This window comes from Orbicella franksi, chromosome 7 (genome assembly GCF_964199315.1).
Source record: "Orbicella franksi chromosome 7, jaOrbFran1.1, whole genome shotgun sequence".
NCBI lineage: Eukaryota > Metazoa > Cnidaria > Anthozoa > Scleractinia > Merulinidae > Orbicella > Orbicella franksi.
The window spans coordinates 17,602,661-17,628,277 of NC_138151.1; the positions used below are offsets into that span (position 1 = coordinate 17,602,661).

Consider the following 25,617-nt stretch of genomic DNA (forward strand, 5'->3'; position numbering starts at 1 on the left):
TGCTAATTCATTACGTTTGTTGAGGCTACATACTGACAACACTGACAACATGTTCGACGTAACTATGGGTTCTTACGACGGTGCAGAAACCTGCGAACTCATAGGAACATACATGCTGTCACTAATCACCGCCAAATTTAAAGATCAAGTGGGACTTTATCGTGACGATGGTTTAGCTGTTTGCAAAGCCATGCCAAGAGAAATAGAAAAAATAAAGCAGCAAGTAACCAATGTATTCAAATCGAATGGCCTCAAAATCACGATTGAAGCAAACAAAAAAACAGTTAACTTTTTAGACGTAACCTTCGACCTCACAAGCGGAACCTACAAACCATTTACAAAACCCAACAACAAACTACTATACGTCCATCGACAGAGCAACCACCCCCCGCAACTACTAAAGAACATCCCAGAAAACATAAACAAAAGGCTAACAAGCATCTCATCAAGCCAAAAGGTTTTCGACGAAGCCATACCCCCGTACCAAAAAGCTCTAAATGAAAGCGGATACACCTACAAATTGACATACAACCATCAGCCCATACAAACACCGAGGAGAAACCGCAAGAGAAACATCACCTGGTACAATCCCCCATGGAACTCCAACGTCAAAACCAACCTAGGAAAGAAGTTCCTCCACATAGTCGACAAATGCTTCCCAAAGAACCACCCACTTAACAAGATCTTCAACAGACACACGCTCAAGCTTAGCTACTCCAGCATGCCCAACATGAAATCCATTATCTCGTCACACAACAAAACACTCCTCTCCGATTACAACACAGCCCCAACACAACAACCCAACAAACAGTGCAACTGCCGAACAAAAGACGAATGCCCCCTTCAAGGTAAATGCCTTGAAACGAACGTGGTATACCAAGCAACCGTAACAACCGACACAGAAACAGAATCATACGTAGGACTCGCAACAAACTTCAAAGAACGTTTCAGAAATCATACAACATCCTTCCGACACGTCAACAAAAGAAACAGCACCGAACTGTCAAAACATGTATGGAAACTGAAAGACGCCAAGAAACCATTCAATATAGCATGGAAAGTCCTCAGAAAATCCAAGCCTTACAACAACGTAACTAAAAAATGCAGTTTATGTCTTTACGAAAAATTTCTAATAATCTGCAGGAAAGACCTATGTAGCCTCAACAAACGTAATGAATTAGCAACTTCGTGCCCTCACAGAAACAGATATGTACTCAAAAACCTTAAGATAACGTAACGCAATAATCAGCACCATAGCAACTATTTGAATTTGTATTTAACCGCCAGCATTTAAATTAACCGGTCATTCGTTGATGTTGCCTGATGAGTGTGGTCACTTGTTGACCATACGAAACAGGTCTGTAGCAATAAAACGATGAATCACTCCTGAAGTCCTGAACTACATTTAATGAATATATATATATATATATATATATATATATATATATATATATATATATATATTTAAAAAGCTAAAAAAGGGGAGGGGAAAAAAATAGATACCCAATGGGTATCTGTGTCTGCTGCAATGGAATGGAATGGAATGGAATGACTTTATAGGCGGCAGTTCAATGGGCTAATACCTAGCCGTACCAGAATTTGTGAGAACTAACACTCTGAGTAAACTTATGCTGGATTATTTTAAGGAAATCTATAAACGCTGATGGTCTATTTTGTTAGGCTAAATCATGACCAAGATGATCCATCCTTTTCAGCATATCACACAAGTAAGCAAGTTAAGGCAGCCATTAATAACTTTGTAATACTAAAAGGAGACAAGCAATTCTGAACAAGACAGTTTTGATAAACTTTGTCAGACAATTTTTAGAGAAAACAGTATCAATTACAAAAACTACGAATCACGCAAAGTAAACATTTTCACTTCTTTCTTTTGGGTACAAATCAAAACTCGTTGTTTGGAAAACTAGCTGTAACACAGGTGAATGTGGAAAACGGCTTATAAATGTGTATATAATTATTTGATCAACGTTTGAACCGTCAAGAAAACAGAGTTTTCATGTTTCTTTATCTTTCAGAATGGAAGAAGACCTCTGATACTAACTAATCTTATTAGATTTGGCGTCACAGACAATCACTGTTTTAAGAACAATCTTTAACGCAACAGTATTAACAACGACTTAGAGTAAAATCGAGTTAACATTTTTATTTGTTGGTTTTTTCATTGTTTTCAAAACAAGCTGTAACACAACTGAAGCAATATCTTGCTTTTAAGAGCAAATGACACCAAAAATCGAATTTAATTAAAATTTGGTGGCAGAAGTCGAAAAATCGATTTTTCTCTCTTTTCGTCCACAAATGGCCCTTAGATATGAAACGTGATACATGCATAGTTTTTTTCGAGTTCGAAGTGCTTTAAAATCGAGAAAATAGAGAACAACGATTTTTGCCTCGACGGTCGCCAAAATGGCTGAACGCAAAGGCTGGAAATTAGAAATCTAAACTTAATTTGCGCTCGCGTGTAAAGGAGAACCAAAACTTATCGATACTTTTCCTTGAAAGACAAAGTATTCAGCTATCCAAAAAGGTTAGAACTTGACTTGAGTGCCATTTGAGAATAAACACACATTTTTGAAAAAAATCCCTTTCAGTTACTAGGTCAAATTCTTATTTAACGAATAAAATTCAGAAATATTTTTCGACATGTGTCAAAGCTCCAAATTCCTTGAAACGTCGCCGCAGCTTGGGTTATTCCTCGAGTGATTTTTGAGGCCTGGCTGACAAACCCCAATTTTACTTAGAACATCACGAAAAGTAAACAGTGGACTGCTGAGGGGAAGTGAGTATAGCTAGCTAGGCGTTTAAAGTCCTTGTATTATTAGTTCTTTGTACTGATTAGTAAATTGTTTGCTCTTACTTGTTATATAAAGGTAGAACAGTTCAATCTCAGCGCCAAAGTAACTCTATTTGATCCGAGTAATAAGTTTTCTTGCTTCGAATGCCAGACATTTGTGACGAGATGTCGATTTCACACCAGGTAGAAACAGGAAGTCAATAAACAATTACTACCCGGCCTTGTAATCATTAATCGAAGATAACAGGCCGCTTAAAGAGGCCGTCGATAAAACCAGGAACATGGAACATTCCGGACGATTCCGGAACGTTTCGGAATATCCCGGAACATCCCGGAACGTCTCAGAATATCGAATAATTATAATAATTATGCGAAAAATACGTAAAATTTTGCGTTTTCTTAAGCAGGGGAATACCACCCATTTGAACTTTAGGTTCGGTTGCAAAAAGTTATTTCAGGACCGGCAATTCAGGTTAAATTTGGTAAAAACAAGTCTTTTAAGACAGGGGCGTAGCCAGGGGAGGGTTCCAGGGTTTCCGGAACCCTCCCTTTGGGTTACGACCTAGACATAAAACACTGTTGGGTGCAAGCGCACAATGGCGCGTCTAACATGTTCTACTAGGCGAGGCGCACAAGCACTGATACGGGAAAAAAGTCCAAAGGCTGTGTACACACACTGCAGGGCTCACTGTCTGAACCTCCCAATTGTTCATTCCTGTGATCAACCCTTTATAAAAAACATGCTTTTGGAACATTCAATATACAATTTTTTTAAGTATTCACCGAAGCATAACTAGCTTTCGCTAGCCGTAATTAAGAAAGAAATACCCGAGGCCTTGCGCTTTTCCCATCTATAGTAAGAGCAGTAGAAGCTCTGTCAAATGCACGGCTGTTTGCAATCCAGTTCGGGAAACTAACTGAAACTGCCTGGAACGATCGTTTAGCACATTGCGCCGACTAAAGACTCACTTGAGTCTGCACTTGCCCTAATGCACTTTCATTACAACAGGCAAATAGAAGTTAGTAAAACAATCGACCTTTTTGCACGAAAGCATCCAAGACGCCTCCTTTTTGAGGATATATATCTTAGCTGAGTAAATGGTAAATCACAAGACTACAGTCTCATCCATTTTTAATTTCGTTAGCGTTTCTTTAGGATGTGAGATTTGCAATCTCCTCTCGGAAATCCTAGTTACGTTTGGCACTGCTGAGATAACTGGAAATTTGTGATCAAAATCAAGGAAATGCTATTTCTGAGGACCTAAAATACCAAAATTTTCCAGCGGAGCATGCCCCCGGACCTCCCTAGCAAAGAGCGCCTCCGGCGCTGGATTTTCATTTCAATTGGGTCACTGATACTACAGTAGGAACCCCTCTATGCAAAAATGCTGGCTACGCCCCTGTAAGAAATCTTAATCACTGTTCATTTTGTTTGCACGTCACCGTTTCACTTCCGGGCCGTGGAATTTACTATGTCCCATAGAACGGGTTGTTTTACAGAAGAGCGTTCGTTTTTGCTCATAGATGACTTTAGTCTTCCACGAGCTTAGAAGGCAGTTCAATGGCACTCACTCACTCACTCACTCACTCACTCACTCGATTCTGATTAATTTATTCATTAAAGTTGGATTAAACATTTTTCTCCCACCTCCCCTGGTAAGTATTGTTTTTGTCTCAAACATTACTTGTCACATGTTTGGCTTGTTTTATGGGGGTACTAGAAAGGCGTAAAATTTTTTCCAACAACATGGCGTAAGGGGGCACGGAGATCGAAGATGGTTTTTCGTGCGATCTGTAAACAGGAATTTCTTCGTGGGTTGAAAAAAGGGAATTTATTACGCTAAGGAACACTAACTGCGAGAAATCGACATCGAAATCCTAAAAGCGACGATACTCGCAACGAAATCTTCAGAGTGAATGCCTATAAAAATGGACCTAAATCGCCTATCAATGGCACAAGTCGAAAAATTGATTTCGTTTGTATTTTGTCCATAGATAGGTCCTAGTAAGAATAGAAACGGACCATAGTTAGTTTCTGCTAATACAGCTTTCTTTGGTAGAAATACGCCAAAAACGATTTCGACCCGATTGGGCTCAAAATCTACGAATATTTGATTGCTTCGCACTCCGCAGAACAGCTACTTGAGAATCTTGCAATGGATTTTATATTCAGTTCAGGTCTTCGTAGTATGACTGAGCGAAAACTAAAATAAATCAAAGTCAGTTTTGAGCCCGCAAAGAGATAAAACTGACACGCAAAATTTTACAGTATGTCGCCAAAGAATTATTGCATAAAAACATCGCCATATTTTTCTATGGGCTATAACTTTAAATACCATAAAAACACTTTCTACGGGTTAAATATACACCCACCTGTTACGATATCAAAAAATATCTCTGGGCAAATGGTTTCAAGTCGCCCGCCTTGGCCTGTGTTTCTCATAGATTTTGCCCAAAATCCGCCGTTGGAATGTAAACAATTGCGTGACGCGGATAGCCACTCTCGAGTAAAATATTCGTTTCCAGCAATCCGATGAAAGCAATTTTTGAAACGTTGCGTGGATAAAATAATGGAAAACGTTTTTATTTTGTTTTGTTTTTTTTGTTTAAGTTAGTATAAATATATATGTTTTTTTCATTTGCATTGCAACACCCACGACATCCCTGATAAAGAACGTTACTACAGTACTCCGGGAAATGATTTTAATACTTGTTTATTTTATTGATTTCACTGATAACTTACAATACAGTGGCAGTTTTAGAGATACACTTAACCAATCCTCTATGGTTTATGGCAATTGAATCATTGACTGACAAATAAAGTCAAGTGGAAATACCATAATTTCTATAAACTACTAACTGCGTGACGGCATCTCAGCTCTTCTAGCTGTATAGAAAATTTGTATCTACATAATATGCTCAAACTCAGCTAGAAAACCCGGAATTTCTTGAATTGAATTAGCCGAGGAAGAAATTGCGTTTAAGTTTCAATCATACTGGGAAAAAAAATCCATATTTTCTAATTTGGTTGTTTGATCAATTAACTGAAATTTGCAGATCATAAAACTGTTAGACAAATGAACATTACAGTGGTTGATCTAGGACTAGGTTTACACTAAAGGAGTTATTTTGGATTCGTAAAAGTTCCCGGATTCATCAATTTTAGAGTATTCGGATTAGTAGAGGTTTACAGTGAAAGGATATTCGGATTCTTAATCGTTTATACACGACGATAACTCCAGGAACATTCATGATGGAATAGTTAACAAGCAGTTTGTTGCCTCGACAACGAGAAACAAAATGCCTCCGAAAATAAGGCTAGGGGTAGGTTGAGACAGTCTGAAGTTTTCTTTCAACTCGCTGACCACGGTACTGTTGTCCATCATGTCAGGTCCCTCCAGGTATTTATTCTGGTCTTTACTTAATATCTAGAACCGTCGAGGTTTTCGATCGTGCCATCGCCGCCATCTGCGCAGTAAAGTATAAATTGGGTTTCTGAGGAGTATGGCATTATAATAATAATAATAATAATAATAATAATAATAATAATAATAATAATAGATTTGTATAGCGCCATATCCAGGGCTCATGGCGCTTTACATTACCCATTATAAAAGTGATTACCTACACCTGAAACAGCACGAGGTAATCACCCAGCGACCGCCATCAAATGGCCATCAATGTGCCTACGACTCGACTACGACTGGATCATGTAATCCTCCATTTTCGTTCCAACGCAAACTCAAAAGATCACAGGCGGAAAAATATCCGGATTCGAGAGAAAATCGTTTACACGGCAAAACTCTCCGGATTCAAAAGTTTTCGGATCCAAAGTTCCCACTTTAAATTCCGGATTCAAAATCTCCGGAGACACGACCAAACCGGAGAGTGTTTATTTCTGATTCGTCCACTTTTGTGTAAACGGCAAAATCAATCCGGTACTAAAACGTTCCGGATTCATCACGAATCCGGAACAATTTCCTCTAGTGTAAACCTATAATCCTGGCCATAAGCTGCTGGGTCACCTCCCCTTTTAGCGCGCAAAAACCCACGATTTCAACTACGTCCTTAACGTTTTAGAACAAAAGATGAATAGAAGCAAGTACAATTGACCCCCCTCCCCCCTAGCAATGTTGCATGAAAATGAAGCTTGTTGTATCGATCCATACCCTTTATTTTGATCCTTTGATAGATTCCGAGATATGACAATGTAGTTCTAAGAGTTAATTCCGTGTTCCGATAGATATTTTCCGTAATACAGAGATAGATCAATATCCACGCTAGACTCCTTTCCGTTCTCTCCGATTCCTTTTTTGGCACACGTTTTTCAAGTGTCAATCACGAGACTCGACTCAGACCTCGCAGGTCAAACCAGCTCCAGTCCCTAACTTATTTACAACAAAGCTATTCTGAAGACTAGATCGGATGTGGGAAAAAAGGAAAAAGGGACAATAGAAAGTGGTTAGACAGTTGTGTTGGAACCAAACGCGATTGTTGAAAAATCGCTATTATTGGAATAAGACGTGAATATCTATCTTATCGTCTCTTTAGTTCGAGAATACTGTTCTAGGAGGCGAACAATTCTTGAAACGTGGCTATTCTGAAACTACTGTCAAGGATTTCTTTTTTTCTTCAAAATTTTTATCAACATTGACAGGGGGGAGAGGGGTAGGCGGGCTTGCGCGGTTTTGGTCTTAAGAGAGGCTGACTGTGAAGTCATCTGCCGTAACTGCCCCAACACTTTTGACCAGGATTGTAGTCTTAAATGAACAGCGAACATCCATCTTGTTTTGTTCGCGGAAGTCGGTCACAGAAGAGCGAATTTCAGTGAAATATATATATAATTTGATAAAGCAATTAGCCAAAAATAGGTTGGCCGCCAAAACAGTTTAGGGTTTAGCCTAACTCTAACCTTAAGTTTTAAGACTGAAGAAAAAAAGAAAAAAAGCATTGAGCATTTCAGTTGTTTGAAACAGAAACATTCGCCCACAATGAACTATATGTATAGTACGTGCGTAACCTGGAAAGCAATCCGTCCAGCACAGTAATTGTTCAAATTAACAGCTTACCGAGACACTCGCACTGTCGATGCCTCTTATTTATGATCTAAACTTTTTAGGATTTGTTTACTTTACTTTTTCCGACTTTTTAGCTGGAGAAAAGGCACTAAACGTGCTGGTACAAATAAAAAGGTTTAACCGAAAATGGATCCGTCGAAATCAACAAATACAAATTTAATCACTGTAGCGTTCCTTCAGATCACGTAAGGCTACAAACCAACAATATCAACTTGTCATTACGCTTAACAAATGAACTTAGAGCGATTTTCTTTCTAGAACTCGTTCTTGTAATTAAAATGATCAAACTGAAAGAACGACAGCCTAAAACGACATAGCAGTAACACCCGAACTCCAAGTAAATTGCTTTTAATTGGCGTTTTTAATTAACGAAATTTCCAAAGCGATGACTTTCAAAATATTAAAGCTAAAAGTGGTCCATTATGTTTTTCTTTTCACCCAAATGTTCTAAGATAGCCATCTGCGGTTTGTTGGAAACGAATTATGTATTCAGGGTGACCGCCAGCGTCACGCAATTTTCTACATTCTCACTGTGGTTCAGGGAAAAATTTAGAAGAAGCACAGGCCAAGGCGGGCGACTTTAAACCATTTGCCCAGAGATATTTTTTGATTTTCAAACAGGTGGGTGTATAGTTAACCCGTAGAAAGTGTTTTTATGGCATTTAAAGTTATAGCCCATGGAAAATTATGGCGATATTTTAGTGCTATAATTCGTTTGCAACACATCGTAATATTTTGCGTTTCTGTTCGATCTCGTTTCGGGCTCAACCGAAACCTCGATTTATTTCATTTTTCGCTCAGTCATACCATGAAGACCTGAGCTGAATGTGAAGACCATTGAAAGATTCTCAAGTAGCTGTTCTGCGGAGCTCGAAGCAATCAAATATTCGAAAAATTCAGCAAAACCGGAAGTAGATTTTGAGCCCAATCGGAAAAAAATCGTTTTTCGCAAATTTCTCCCCAAAAAAGCTGAATTGGCAGAAACTAACTATGGTCCGTTTGTTTACTAGCTAGGGTCAATCTATGGGCAAAAAATGAGCAAAATCGATTTTTCGACTTGTGCCGTTGTTTGGTCCATAGTTATGGGCACTGGCTCTTAACAGCTACGATGTGTATCGACCGTGAACCGTGGACGAATCGACGGAAACGTTTAAAAATATTTTATTGTCACCCGGAGGAGGAATGAGATGAATGCCGTGTCATCTGGAAGCTAAGGTAAGCCTCCTTGTTGTATCCGTTTTTTTCTTTAAAAATTATGCCTATAAGAGCGCTTTTGAGTACTAGTAATATAGATTCTTTCGTTCGGAAACTGCTCGATTCCGAAATTAGTCACATGGCAAAGCACATGGTTTTCGAAACTCAAATGAGCTGTCGTTTGCAATTTCGTGTCATTGTTGGGTGTTGTTTTACGGAGTTGATTTCTGTCTGTTGGCGATTTCTATTATCGGAGCTATGGATGTTTTTTGTACTGAAAATGCTGATAACAAGTCTCTAGTATATTCGGGGACAAAAGCATTATCGGAGCCCTCGAGTGGCCGGGGTAATTCGCAAGGCCAGGAGAGGTGTAGCTTCGAAGAAGCTTACGTCGAGTTCCCCTCTCGCTGGGACTTAAATGCCACAATTGTGGAAAGCGAGATTGAGAGAAAACTTTCAAATACTTATCAAACAAATGCTATACAAATTTTAAATAATCTATACCAAATAACAAATGTCAAATACCAAATGCTGAACAACTGTGAAATACATGACCTATCAGATGAGGAATCGCCGAAACATGAAAATACCAAGGAGCAGAGCGAATCTGTTACGGTACCCGAGCAGTATATCGACACATGTATAAGAAAACCTGAACTCCAAAACGGAATTCTACTCCAGGTGTCAAGTAAGTTTAATTTTCAATGCAGTGGCGATCGTCAATTTTCAAATGTACTCGACAATAACAAAATTCAGCTACGAAATTCAAGAGCAGTGGTAGTCTCTCATTTACGAATGAGATGAGGAAGAGAGCCCTCTAGAATTTCTTTCAGTGTGGTGACTAGACTTTTTAAAAGGAGAAAGACAAGAAATGCGGTCAAATTATACACTAAGAATTATGTGCCTCCATCATCTATGTTGAAGGTTATGCTGTGCGAATATGCTCGTAATCACTTCTTTGAACAATGCAGAAGATCAAACTTCACAGTTTTCCCGAAGAAGTATTTTATTAGACGGAAGCTTCATTTGTTTGTTTTTCGACTGAGGACACTGAAGCATAAAAAGTCACCTTCGTCTTGTATTTATACTGAAAACAATATTTACAAAAAATTAAGGCAGCTCCGCGTTAAAACTTATCATTTATCTAGCAGAATCATATCACTTAGTGGAGATGTTGAATTAAATCCAGGGCCTTCAGAACAGACTTGTAATCTCTTGTGTAGTTCATCACGTATGAATTCTGCATCTCTATTAGAAACAAGATTGTTTTACTTAGGCAGAACTGCAGTTGATGTTGGAGGAGGTGGTGATTGCTTTTTTAGAGCTGTATCGCATTAGCCTGCGTAGCAAGCGTTTCTGTGGGGTTCGGGAACAAAGAATTACAGAGCGAAAAATGGAGCGAGTAAAAGAGGGGGGAGGGGGAGGGGAAGGAAGGAAGGAAACGCTTGCAGACAAACCCCTGGATTTCGAAAACGCCCACTTGGCCTTTCATGCCTGAGTGCGCACACTGAGATTTCGTGCTGTCATCGACTGTCATAAATTAACCAATAAAATCTTCGGCCTTCCGTAGCGGAAGTGAACTTTGAACCAAAATAAACTTTACTCGCCAAAATATGTCTGAAACAACGAGCGCACGGTGGGAACGGAGAAATCTCAATGAATTAAATTTGGTAATTTATAATCAAGCTATATTTCTACTCAATCCGTCTAAAAGGAAGGACTGCAAGAGTGAAGTTTTAGCACAAATCTGCCAGAAAGTTAAAATGTGAGAAGTATTCCAGTCGCGTTAGTAATCCTTGTGCTCGCATGATTCGAAATCTTGGATCACTGTATTCGTTCGTCCAGGAATCGATACAAGGTAAAAGTTAACTCCCACAAAGGCAATTCCAGCAAAGAAGCGTTTGCTGGAAACGCCAGATCCGCAAATCGGTTCGAGTGTTATCGCCTGTAGCAAAAACAAACAACGGAAAGTCTTCTCGGCAAACTTTGGAATTTGGACAGGAGAGGCTTCAAACACCTGAGAGGGGAAATAACGATAATCTTGACCAGTATCTGAATAAAGATAATCTTCCCCTAGGCGGCCTCCAAGTCAAAGTTGTTTATAAAATGTCCTCGTAAGAATTCCCCGCGACGAGACGACTAAATTTTTTGCTAAGGCAAATATGTGACAAAAACTGGCACGCCGCAGCTAACACTACAACAAATCATTCAGAATTGTATCCAGAGGTTCTAAATGCTGTCAACAAAAATGCTTCTAATGAAATGTCAGAGTACCTACGACAACATGTTGCCATGTAACAAGCCAGACGAAATCACTAGGTTTTCCCACGCAGTAGTGCGAATTTTCTGTCTTGTGGTTTATTATCTTGTCCTTGGCGCGTGTGGCATTCAAGAAAGTGATATTAAAATTACAGGAACAGCTGCAAATTGTGTCGCGCTTGCTTCTGCAATGATGTGCAGACTTCGAAAAACCAAAGCGTCGGCATTGCACTACAGGATTTCTACCGTACTGTCGAAGCTGACGACTAAATCCTCGTTCAGCGAGAAAAGTTAAAGCGTCTTGTAACCGAGCTTCGAACTCGTTTTCCCCTTTTGTCTGGCACTCAAAGGTATTAAAATACCTTTGATCGACACATGTCAATAATATTGGACTAGCCCAGCCAAACACGAGCTCCGTTCGCTGGCGAACGGAGATTTTCAAAATCCAGGGGTTTGTCTGCAAGCGTTTCCTTCCTTCCCCTCTCCCACCCCCCTCTTTCTTTTTTTTTTGGTTCTCGCCCCATTTTCCGCGCAGACAAAACACCGAAAATCTCGTTCCTCGGTCTTTCTTTGCTTCCAAACCCCACGGAAACGCTTGCTACGCAGGCTAGTATCGCAGCAACTTTATGGCAATCCCAATAACCATTTTTATGTGCGAAGTGTTGGTGTTCAGTATTTAGTGCGTAACCCTGAACAATTTATAGAGAGTAACACTGATCATTCTTGACAAGATTATTTACAAAGAATGTCAAATGAGGGAACATGGGCTGATGCCATCATAATTCAAGCGGTTGCTAACTGCCTTAACTTATCAATTCATATTACTGAGTCAAATCCAGCCTTTTCTCCTGTTACTGTGGTTGAACCAGTAAATGTGACAGGTGACAGCCTAAGAATTTACATTGGGCATGTAGATGAAATTCATTATGTTTCCACAAGTGAGATGTGAAGAAGATACAGTAATAGTGAAACAAATAAGGATAAGAAAAACCAAGGTAACCAGAAACAGAAATTGAGCCTAAAACATGTAAGGGAAATTAAGCGAAAGTCCTTCAGAAAACGAAAAGCAGCTAACCCGGAACGTGTAAGGGAAATTAACAAGCAGTCGGTTAGAAAACGAAGAATAAAAAACCCAGAGCGTGTAAGGGAAATTAACAAGGAATCTGTTCGAAAACGAAAAGCGGATGACCCAGAGCTTGTGAGGAAGATTAATAAGCAGTCCGTTAGAAAAGGTAAAGAAGATAACCCAGAGCTTGTAAGGAAGATTAATAAGCAGTCGGTTAGAAAAGGTAAAGCAGATAAGCCAGAGCTTGTAAGAGAAATTAATAAGCAGCCTGTTCGAAAACGAAAAGCAGATAAGCCAGAGCTTGTAAGAGAAATTAATAAGCAGCCTGTTCGAAAACGAAAAGCAGATAAGCCAGAGCTTGTAAGGGAAACAAATAAACTGTCTTTTAAGAAAAAGAAAGCCAATAACCCAGAATACATTAAACAAATCAATAGAAATTCCAAAGAAAAGCTCAAAACAGTGTCATGTTTCCATACCGCCAATGTAGCTAATGAAACACTTTTTCATGATCTCCCAAATGTATCACGAGGAACATTTGGCAGTGACAAGTTGCAAGCACAAAAAAACATAGATACTAATGCAATTTCCGTGATAAATTTGTTTCACAAGAACATTGCACATGGCCCAGAATATGTATGCACTTGTTGTAATCAGTTGTGGTACAAGTCCTCTGTAGTGAAATGTGATGTAAATAAATACAAGTCATGCTCACAAGATGTGGTTAAGTCCTGTCTTACTGGTTTTAAAAGTGTTAACGACATTGAATGGATATGCATAACTTGTGATTCAAATCTAAAGAAAGGAAAGTTGCCAAGCTGTTCTAAAGCCAATAAAATGAGTTTTCCTGACAAGCATGATGTATTAAATTTGACATCATTAGAAGAGCGACTTATATCACCACGTATACCTTTTATGCAAATCCGTGAACTACCTAGAGGTGGTCAGTTGTCCATTCATGGAAACATTGTAAATGTCCCAAGTGATGTCAATTCAACTGTACATTATCTCCCAAGGCCACTTAGTGAATCACAAACTATTCCTATAAAACTTAAAAGGCGTCTCAGTTATAAGCATCATTATCAGTTCCAGAATGTTAGACCTAAGAGAGTATTAGATGCAGCGAAATATCTTGCAGACACAAGTGACTTGTTCAGAGGAGAAGGCATAGAAGTTCAAAATAGATGGCTAAATGATATTAATTCCACTAACAATGAAGATTGGCAAGAATTTGTGCAAAACCCTAGTGCCCTAAATCCTATTGGTGAAGCCCTTTCAGAGGACAAAATGGAGGATGTAAGCAATAACAACATTTTTAACACTGGAGTTGATAGTCAAGACAAAGTAGTTGATAATAATGATGATTGGTGTGAAGTTGAGGAACGTCCTTCAGGAGTTACAGATACATTACTGCAAGAATCCAACATAGTAGAAAATGCAGACAGAATTATTAGTTTTGCACCAGGTGAAGGAAACAAACCATTAGGGATATTCTTAGACAAGGACTCAGAATACCTTTCATTTCCTTCAATATTTTGTGGAAAACGAAGACCTGACAACAATGAAAGAAAGGTCCCTGTATCATACAGTACAATTGCGAAGTGGGAATTAAGAAGTAAGGATAGGAGAGCTGCTATGTCTGTACCTAATATCTTTTATAAGCTGAAAAAGCTGCAAATCAAGCAAATTCAAGATTGTGCTTGTATTTCACTCAGAAAGTGTAAGACAAAAGGGAAATCTTTCACTGCTGGAGACTTGAAATATGAAGATTACCTCAATAAGCTTGTACACCTAGATGAAGGTTTCAGAGTTTTAAAAAGTGTCCGAGGGTCACCACCTTGGTTTGAAAAGTGCAAAAAAGACCTGTTTGCAATGATTCGTCAACTTGGCAATCCAACATTGTTTTGCTCCTTTTCAGCTGCTGAAACAAGGTGGACTCATCTTCTTAAAACCTTAGGTAGAATTGTTGAGAGAAAAGAGTACACTGATGATGAAATCCAACAAATGACTTGGGAACAAAAATCAGATCTTATTCAAAAAGATCCTGGGACCTGTGCTAGGAACTTTGACCACATGGTACAGTTGTTTATTCGTGACGTTTTAAGAGTGCCTGCCTGTAAAAATCAGACAAATTCTTAATTTCGCGGCAAGGGTCGAAAATTCGATTTCGCTCATATTCTTATGGTAGATAGGCTAGGGCATGACAAAAACTACTGGATAGTTTTTTTGGCAAAATATCCTTTTATTTCGAAGAAATATGCAAATTACCATATTCCGTTAAAATCGTCATTTGACGCACCATTTTATTAAGCAAGTTTGAGAGCCTCGCATGCAAAACCACATCATTCTTGCGTCTTTAAAACACTCAAATATTTTTGTGCAATGCTGAAATGTGTACTGGGTTGATTTTAGGGAATGTTGCGTTGTCTTTTTGCGTGCAAAATAATTAAATTTCCAAGACATGTATTTTATTCACTTAAAAGTACTTCGTGAATATAATTAATTTTCACCATGTGCGAAACCTTCAAATGGATCAAGCTTCTGGTGGTTGAATCATAGAAGGATGGTCTACAGATTCCCGTAAAAACTTCTTTGGGCAAATGATTGTGAGCGACGCGAGAGTTTTTCAAAGTACGTCAAAAATGCAAATATTTGACCATCCGTCGTCAAATTTCAATTTACGGGTTAGACGTATATGTTAGCATGTGCCACACGATTTGACCTATAATAAGTTGAAATAGACACAGAGCTGATAATTTCGAAATGTTCTAACCTTGTTTGTTGTAAAAGGCAGGTCCAAAGCCGATTTGACGTGCTTCTAGTCGATCTCTCACCACTCGTTGCGCCCACATAAAGCAGAAGTTTGCTTTTGTTTACACAAGGTTAACGTCCGATGTACATCGCCTACTGTCAACCTATTATTGATCGAATACTATGAATCTGTGACCATCTTTCTGCGCTTATGAACATCACTGCATCTGAAACGGCTGAGTCATTTGTAGATAGTTGCTTGCTTTACGCTTCGCCAAAATATTGCGTTTGATCGATTGCTGACCATTGCTGATAAGCGTGTCGGCGCAGCACAATCTTACAGCCGTTATTTGTTCGTTACGCAATGCTGTCACGGCATATGCTGCACATTTTGATCTGTTTTGTATAGAGTACTCTCAGGATAAGTGAAACAATTCAATCATTGTTCATCTGTTTGTTCATATATATAATAATATGTGTATATTTATATAATCGTGTTCTATAGTGTACGTGGCGTCGGTCCAAAGCACGTTTGTTGTACGTTCTGACGTTTCAGACAACAGTTGATAAAGCTAGTGCCTGTACTCACTAGAATTTTAAGAAAATCGCCATAAACAAATTATAGATCAATGAAGCAAGAACTAGCTGAAATAAAAATAGGAAATCACAACATGTCTAATTCGTGAGAAAAACAGACTAGATTTAATTAGTAATTACGTGAGTAAATAGCCCTGGCCATGCTATTTTATTTGGCGTATTTTGTTTGCTTAGTGGCGAGGCATTGGTATGTAACAGAAAATAGTGCACTGTTGTCAGTACAGTCCAAAATTATCGTCAGTAAAATATTGTAAATAAAACACCTATTGACCGGTTACCTCCGCGGCCACCATTTGGTCATTCCGATAAGGGTTTCATTATTGTCTTTACCCCTATTAAGCGGCCACCCAAAATTTAAGAACTTTGTTTTGGAAAGGGCGATGGCAGATAAGAGTCTGAAATTGAAGGTGCATGACGAGTGATAATTCAAACACACGTCTATCATGATTGTCTTGAATTGACTCCATGTTCACCAAGAAATTTAAAGTCCGAAAGTGAAAAATTAAATATTCAAGGTACACCAACCTCTATTTAAGCGGCTAGCGCCATTAAGCGGTCACCACCCATTTCCCAGAGGGTAGCCCACTGTATTACATGTAAACCAAAAATAATTGCATAGCGCGAAAAGACCTAGGCATGTAGGTAGCGGTGGTCGAGTAAAAGATAACAACAGGGGCAATAGTAAACTATTCATTCTTTTCATTTCTTAATTCAATCTCTTCCTACTCAACACGACTGTGTGCTCCCAATAATTCCAAGCCTTACGGAGGCTTACGTATTAGGATAGAAATTGTCCTACCCCTACCCCCTAAAATGGGATGACAGCATTGCGTGACGAACAAGGAACCGCTGCAAGCAAGGATTCAAGCCATCAAACCATGATGATCAAACGTAATATTTTGGTGTAGTGCAAAGCAAGCAACTATCTACAAATGACTTAGCCGTTTTGACTTAGATGCAGTGGTGATAATATGCGTCGAAAGAGGGTCACAGATTCATGGTATTTGACCGTTAAATAAGTTGACAGTTGGCGACGATGTACATCGGAGGTTATGTAAACAAAAGCAAACTTCTGCTTTATGTGCGACGAATGGTGAGAGAAACACGTCAAATCGGTTTTGGACCTGCCTTTTACAGCAAATGAGGTTAGAGCATTTCGAAATTATCAGCTCTGTGTCTATTTCAACTTAACATAGGTCAAGTCATGTGGCGCATGCTAAAATATACGTCTAACCCGTAAATTGAAATTTGACGACGGATGGTCAAATATTTGCATTTTTGAAGGACTTTGAAAAGCTCTCGCGTCGCTCACAATCATTTGCCCAAAGAAATTTTTACAGGAATCTGTAGACCATCCTTCTGTGATTCAACCACCAGAAGCTTGATCCATTTGAAGGTTTCGCACATGGTGAAAATTAATTATATTCACGAAGTACTTTTAAGTGAATGAAATACATGTCTTGGAAATTTAATTATTTTGCACGCAAAAAGACAACGCAACATTCCCTAAAATCAACCCAGTACACATTTCAGCATTGCACAAAAATATTTGAGTGTTTTAAAGACGCAAGAATGATGTGGTTTTGCATGCGAGGCTCTCAAACTTGCTTAATAAAATGGTGCGTTAAATGACGATTTTAACGGAATATGGTAATTTGCATATTTCTTCGAAATAAAAGGATATTTTGCCAAAAAACTATCCAGTAGTTTTTGTCATGCCCTAGCCTATCTACCATGAAAATATGAGCGAAATCGAATTTTCGACCCTTGCCGAGTTATTTTCCATTTTTATGGACAGGGACTCTTAAAGAGCAGTGTTGCACCAATAGGAGAAATAGCTGATTATTTTTACAGAGTAGAACTTCAGCAAAGAGGAAGCCCACATATTCATGGATTGTTTTGGATAAAGGATGCACCACAGTATGAAAAAGATTCCAATGAAGAGGTTGTCGCATTTGTTGATTAATTTATCATCTGCCACAAGCCGAACGGTTCAAGTGAAATGGAAAATCTTGTCAATTTGCAAATGCACAGACATGCCAAAACTTGCAAGAGATCTGGGAATAACATATGTCGATTTAACTTTCTATCGCCACCAATGCCCAGGACAATTATACTGAAACCACTTGAGGAATCCTATCATGATGAGAAGGAGAGTAAACTAATAAAAGAAAATTCTGAAAAAATTAAATAGGTCCTTGACGGCATGAAATATGGTGAAGATATAAGCTTTGAAGATTTCCTGATAAAATTAGGATTAACTGAAGAAAGTTATCTCTTTGCTATCAGGAACACATTAAAGCATGACACATTATTTCTTAAAAGATCACCATCAGAAATAAGGATCAACACTTACAATGCTCACTTATTCCAAGCCTGGCAAGCAAACATGGACATACAATATGTGTTAGACTATCAGACTATCTAGACGTACGTTCGAATATATTTTCCGAGTGGCTGGTCCGGATTTGGCTTACTTTTCTGCCATGAAAACAAACGTTGTCGAAAACTTGACCGAATGAGATTGACGCAATCTGGACACCGCAAGGTGCGAGATACCATGCGACCGCAAGTGAATATATCTGTTATCTCGACCTTGGTTACCGACCTAAACCATGCCTGGTCACAGGGTAAATCGAACTTTTACCTTGATTAACTTTCTATTGTCTCGGGCGGCGTTAGCAATTTTCCACGAAATAAACACATCACAACGCTTTTCATTCCCTACATGTTGATACTGCTGATACTTAAAAAAATCCGCTAAAAAAGGTACGCAGTCAGTTATAAATTCGGTCTATCTCCGGGTTCCTCATGGCAGATGTAAAGGCAGTTGTCAAGTTATGTATCAAGAAAACAGCTTCGGATTGGCAGCTGAAGCATATTGAAGATTAATTAGACAGTGTTGGTCTTTATTATCCAACTGCAGTGAATACCGTCCAAATAACAGTACAAATATACAGCGATATTGTACAGTTATTTGTACAGTAGAAAACCTGTTTACCGTACAGGTCGGCGCGCGCACGCAAAACTGTCACACTCCCCCTCTTTCATTGATAAATTTATTGACTACAGCAGTTGGATAATAAATCTCTTATTAGATGTTTTGGTGTGTAATATCGCTTTATATTTTTTACGGCACAACTCGTAAAAATATACAGCGATACTACACACCAAAACATCTAATGAGATATATGTATTTTGGTAAAAACAATGGTACATGCTTGTCATAAATTAGCATGGATTAACGAAGTTTGGATGCTAAATTTAGGTCTGAGAAAGGTCAAACAAGCAACCACAGCACCGCAAATAACTTTATTTCACCGAACACCATAGCGTGAAAAACACAAACATAACACACCGAAGGGTTTGAGATCACCCCAGCACCGCAAGTTGGGATTTTATTCCTCGCATCACCGCTTTAAAAACAAAGGACAAGCTTAAATTTTTGCCTGTAGGCAATTTTAATTACATGCATACGTATACGCATACATACTTTATTGACTTTCCCCTAAGAGGCTTTTCAAAGACAACAACTTAAATTTAAATAAGTACAACAATAAAAATAAGTTGGCAGCAATAAAAATCTACTTTAACGACCCTAAAAAATTATTTACACTAATATTTAAGAATCTATAAAATTCTTCACCAGTTTACGTTTCATGTTAAATTTAAAAGCAGATACTGATTTAAAAGTTTTAAGATAACTATCCATGAAAATCCTCTCGCTCACCCAAAGCACAGGAGACCCGAACACAGTATCAGCAATGACATAATCATTTACATTCATGTAAAATAAATGCACTGTTATTTACCTGTGTTTCTGGGTCTGTTTGAGCCGTTTAGACGGGATTTTACTAGAAGCAAAGGCAGTTTTCATTTCAAATATCACCTTGTCTGCCGTTTTGTAAATGCGAAGATCACTACGTTCATTAGCTATTAACTCTCACTGGGCGAGTTTTCAAAATCTTCATTAACTATTAGCTCACATTGGGGGAGAAATTATCAGGTTTCATAAATCCTCAAACCTTCAAGATAAACGATGACTATATGGGATTATACAATAATAAGTTCATAATCCCACAAAAACGATCAATCACCTAGCAAGTAATGAACATCCCGAAACCAGCTTATACACATAAAACGAGATGTCACATATGACGATCTTTGCAGTTTTCCTTCTTCGAAAGCACACGGTTGTTGACGGATTTCACGTTGTCTTTTTCTTGTATTGGATTGGTTCCGGGTTGGTCGTTTGTCGCGAGCTGTTTCCTTTTTCCTTTTCTGGTACCAATTAGTTCGAATATTCCCCTGAGGAACGAATTGCGAATTTTCCACCCGAAAGAAGTACAGGCCGAAAATACTCATGCGTCATGGCACGTAATGGAATCTGCAGCCAAACATGAAGAGTGAATTCGAGATCTTGTCGTATATGAAGTAGTAGTAGCGCGTTCTACAGCTTATCATAGCGTCTACATGCATTATAAATGCAGCAGACACAGAAATAAACCCTGAATTATATTTTTTTATGGGTGCCGTCCAATGCTTTATAATTTACTTTCACTCCTTCCAGACTCTTATCCTTAACCGTGTCTCCATTCAGTTCTCCGAGGAAGTAAGAACAGTCCTATAAACCAATTCATGAGGAAAATATTCCCTTGACTCACCTTGTGTGGCGATGGTCCTGCCCTTTTCATGCCACACAAACATTAATAGCGTGAAAAGAGTTTTCATATTGCTGAAGTATATCTTGTCCATAATGAGAGTAAAGATCGACCTTTACTGGAAAGTGGCCATTCCTGCAGGCAAGATCATGTAGAAAATATTGCTTCAAAACTATTATTATAGTAAGTTTAGCTACACTAAAAAGTATATTTCTAAATGGTTTCAAACACAATTTGCAGGGTGTTTTTGTTTTCGTCTGTTTTGCGCTAATTTGTTTGTTTTGTATATATTTTTCAATGTTTGAAAGACTTTAACAACTTACAAGCGGCTTTCGACACACGTCACCGAAATAAAAGAAAAACTTCATGTCCCGAACAGGATCCGACCCCGCGTCTCCCCACATACTAGTCGGGTGTGATATTCATTACGTCATCAGGGCAACCACGCTGGATACGTGGCAGCTTATTGATGGGAATAGATAGAACACGGCCAATCTAAGAGACATCGTTCCTTCGAGACATTTGCGTGTTTCATGGCTCCTTCCCGCCAATGGGGGTAGCGTAACAAACAAACGCGCGTCTCCCCGCATTTGCTCGAAGATGCTTTAATTCCATTTGAGCAATACAATTCAAGTAATTTGGTTACAAAAATAAAGCTAAAATCGGATAAGGAAAGGCAAAAAGTTACATCTCTCGCATGCACACACCAAAGGTGGGAAAAAACTAGTCAATTGTAACCTACTTTCTAGAAAATCATTATCACAGATATTCTTTGCACTTTCTCATTTTCAGCAGCCGTAGAAGCACCGGACTTTACCAGATTTTTGGCTTTAAAAGTTGTACTGGCCACCGGATCTTAGGCTATGAGCTCTAAAACTGACCAAATCAATCTCTATAAAGCCACAAGTGATTTCTTGTAATTTATAATCATCTACACCCGGTATAGCTGAGTCCTCAAAGGCCTGAAGTATATAAATTGCCTTCTTATACCCTGGGTTTTAAAATGTGACGCTCTTGTCAGCAAACTTTGTAATGTTTTGACGATGACAGAAACTCGTCGATCTCCGCACTGGCTTTCTCAACGTCACCTGCACCCAAGAGATCTGCATCTTCGTGGTTTTCGGGCTTCGAATTTCAGCGTTTCAGTCTCGGCCGCTCTTCCTACCTTCTAAGTTCCGCTGGGTTTCTATGTGAGACCAAACCTGACGTAAGGCTTTCGATCTTCTGGTCATGGTAGGATTTGAGTCGCTCGAAAACGTCCCATGCCTCCGAACTATTCTGGTTCTTAGAAGTTCCTGGACTTAAGGCCATATCGTTACCGTGACTAAAACGAAAAAGAATTCGGAAGCACCTCCGAGTATAGTCTCACACTTGCTAAACAAATCAAGCAATGCACTCCTTCATATACCCCAGTGTAGTCTTGGGAGACGTCACGGGCGAACATGAAAACAAGCACGCTCAGAGCACCTTTATGAAACATCTTTTCTTTGAGAATATTAATACTTCTTCCACCCTATACTAGAAAGTTAACACTTCCATAGAAAATAGCAAGACGGCTGAACTTCGCGCTTAAACGCGGCGAAAGAAAGAAGAAAATTCAGACGAACCGCCATCAGGAGCGCTTCAGATCACTACCTTTACGCGAAAAATGCTTTCTTGCAGAAATGTTATGAAACACTCGGTTGATTTATTCAGAATACATGCCGAAAATTCCAAACATTGATTAAAACGGTCTACGGTTATATCTAGAGTCTATATTATCTATTTTTACTGAAAGAAAAACGAATTTTTGAAGAAAAGGATTACGATAAACGATCAAAACTACGAGATTTCGGCAAATCAAACCATTACAGATCAGCAATCAGCTAATTCAGCCGAAAGGAAATGCAGAATCTCAGCGCGAACATAGCACATAGGTGTCCACATCAAACCTGTTTTAAACAGCAAAGAGGTTGGTAAAGTCTTCGCTCCGAATCAGAAGAAGCTCCCTACAGTTACGAATAAATATGCAGTCTATAAAGTCAAATGCAATCTGTGCGACGCGGATTATGTCGGTCGTACAACACGACATTTACACCAATGCATCAGCGAACACAAATACCCATCAATGGGCAGGCACAAATGGGAATATGGACTAACGAAGTCTGCCGTAGAAGACAATCAATTCTCTATTTTGATGAAATGTAAATCGAGGCTTGATTTTTTACTCTTTGAGATGCTATTCAGTAATGAACTGTACACTGAAAAGACTCAATTTCTCTTTTTACGTGAATCTTGGCGTGGAAATATTTTATTGTACTGTTTTGTTTTTTTTATATAGTTTTTTAGCATTTTTAGCATTGTTTTATTCGTGTTCATGTCTTCTAGGAATCCTTAGTGTAAATTTATTTTCGTAAAATTTTACTTCACTCAATGGACTTGATAATCACGTCAAGCAAACGTCGAAACGTAGTCATTGAATTTAAACCAAAATGGTTTAAGTTTTTTCATTTTATTGCAACGTTCTAAAGCCAATTTGAAAAGATTCTTTTTCTCGCCGAATCGTCCTACTCTTTTTCATAGCAGTAGGTATATGTAATGAGTTTGCTGTCATTTCTCTTGCTGGAGACAAAAATTCTTTAGAAACGTAATTAATGTCTTTGCCTATTGCCTTACGATTGCAGACGGGCTAGATTTTGTCAGAATTGACAGATGTTTAACAATTTTGAAACCTGATTCTTAGGATTTTCTTTTTATCTCAGCTTTTTATCTTCCTGATGGAAGCTTTTTATCTTACTAATACAACGTTTGAATCCTGAAAACTGAAATTAAATTCTTTCAATGCAACTCTAAAGGTCGACGCAATTTTGCCATCTAGAAAGTATTTGTTTCAGCAACCGTACCGTTTCAAAACGAGCAGAGAAGCGGCACGCACGTACATGTAAATGTGGAAAACACGCAAGATCGACGACAATATAAAGCAAACACAAACTTGTAACCTTATTTTAGCAAGTTAGTCAAAAACCCAAACCCCGTCATCGGCAAAAACATACCTTCTAAGAGGAACCAGCATCAATGCGTCAAAGACAACGCTTGTTTAGGCTACAAGCCAAAGAAACAATCAAGCCAAAATGACAAGTATTTTTACGACGTAACGTGAAGTCAGTTCACCCGGTTCACCTCCAACCAATCAAAAGCCTTGACTGACCATGACCAATTATCCAGCTTGTTTTATAACATTCTAAAATCGCAGTTGAACTGGCATGAAGATCGTCAGTCTTAAAACGTTTTCCTGTTCACCAGAAGACAACTACATAACATCTAAAGTTTCTTATTTGGTATTTCTCAGTCAACGTACTCAGTAGTTTGTAGCCAGTCATGTATGTAAAATATCAAATGAGGATCGAGTAAGAAGCAGCTGTGGCTACGTAAAAGAAAATCGTTATAAATAGATAATTATTTCGCCGAGAAGCTAACTTTGAATTGGAGTGAAAGTAGAATATTTTGCTAAGGTGTTGGCCGCAAAATTAAGGGAGCTTCTACTGGGCTTTGGGATGTCCATAGCACATCCAGGTGGTGATAACAAGCGCTTAATAGCGGTTGGATAGTCGTTTTCCAAAACTCTACCGTATTTTTGTTGTAAATTCATCAGCGGGAGGACGCATCTGGAAGTCATGAGAAAAGATACATCTAAAACAGAATGGCACCTATTACACTATCAAATGATGCATCATTAAACGAGCGAACCAATTCAAGGAAATCCCTCCCACTGAAGTTTGTGTTTGCCTGAGGAGCTCAAAGTCGTAAAAGCTGACAAGTGTATATCTCTCAGCAAGTGATCTGATGTTAGTTATAACAGAAATGTATTACTTGACAGGAATACAAATCCTCTACAGCCAGCGGGATCCCGCCATCCGCCCTTGCCAGTTTGCAGAAAATTTTAAATCTATCGACCACGACAATACCAAAGAAACATGAAACACAACACAGTAACTTCGTAAAACATCTTGTTAAAATCAACTTGAGCTGCATCAAGCGGAAGGTGGCGAGAGAATATCAAAATCTGTCCAAACAACGCCACTAAGCAACGCCAAAATCTGTCCAAACAAGCCACTACCTTCCGCATCAAGCGGAAGGTAGCGAAAGAATATCAAAATCTGTTCAAACAACACCACTAAGCTCATCATTCAACAAGAGATTGACTACGTTATGTGGCTCAAATGCTGGAATGTTACGACTGATTCGTAAGAACGGGTATCGTGTCCTTTCGAGTTGGCTTAGCAAGCATTTTGATTTTATCGTAAAAGTTCCCCATACTTGTACCGCGCGTAGCTGGTGTATGTTTCTATTTAGTTTCTGTGATATTTATTTTGTGTTAGTTATTTAACATTCTTTCCCCCTCACTTCGTTCGTACGAAGGAAAAATATTTTTGTTCGCCAGAACGGTGATGTATAATGAAAACAAAAACTGTAACACGGGCAGACTGAGACCACTTGCTCGAATATGCTTTAATTCCTTCTCACGCAATATAATTCAAGTAATTTGGTTTAAAACAAATACAGCTAAAATCGGATAAAGAAGGAAAAGAACGTCATATCTCTTAAATGTAGACACAAATGATGGGAAAAAACTCGTCAATTGTAATCTACTTCCCATAGAAAGTCATTGAAATAGATATTCTTTGCTTTCTCGTTTCCAGCAGCCGTAGAGCATAAGTAATTTATCAAAAGCACCCGACTTTCACACATTTTCGGCTATAAAAGTTGCAACACCGAATCTCAGACTGTGAATACTATAACTGACAAAAGTAATCCCTAAAACTAAAGGTGATTCCTGATAAATAACCATCTACACCCTAGCATAGCTAAGACCTGAAGTATATAAATTGCCTTCTTTTGGCCTTTTAAAATATGAGCTGATGGTCAGCTAACCGACCCGAAGCTCTTGTACATGTCAGCAAGTATTTTTGACGATTGCGCTAACGTTCCTTCGATCTTTTCGCTGGCTTTCTCGACGTCCGCTGCACCCAAGAGATTGGCAGTTTCGCGGTTTTTGTTACCCTCGAACTTCAGCGATTCAGTCTCAGCTGGGTTTTTTGTGAGACCGAACCTGACGTAATGCTTTCGATCTTCTGATTCAAGTAGGATTTATCCGCGTGAAGACGTCCTATGCCTCCGAATTAAGAGTATTCTGCCATTTAGAAGTTTCTGGCCTCAAAGGCA

General features: G+C 38.7%; 1 protein-coding gene across 1 annotated transcript in view; it reads right to left on the reverse strand.

Annotated features, from left to right (window-relative positions):
• Positions 1-20,449, reverse strand: part of LOC145492639 (uncharacterized) — a 56,799-nt gene extending 36,350 nt beyond the window's left edge. The window contains exon 1 of the mRNA XM_081472060.1: positions 20,419-20,449. The gene's annotated coding sequence lies outside the window, so the exon portion shown is untranslated. The remainder of the gene's footprint in view (positions 1-20,418) is intronic.
• Positions 20,450-25,617: the final 5,168 nt, after the last annotated feature.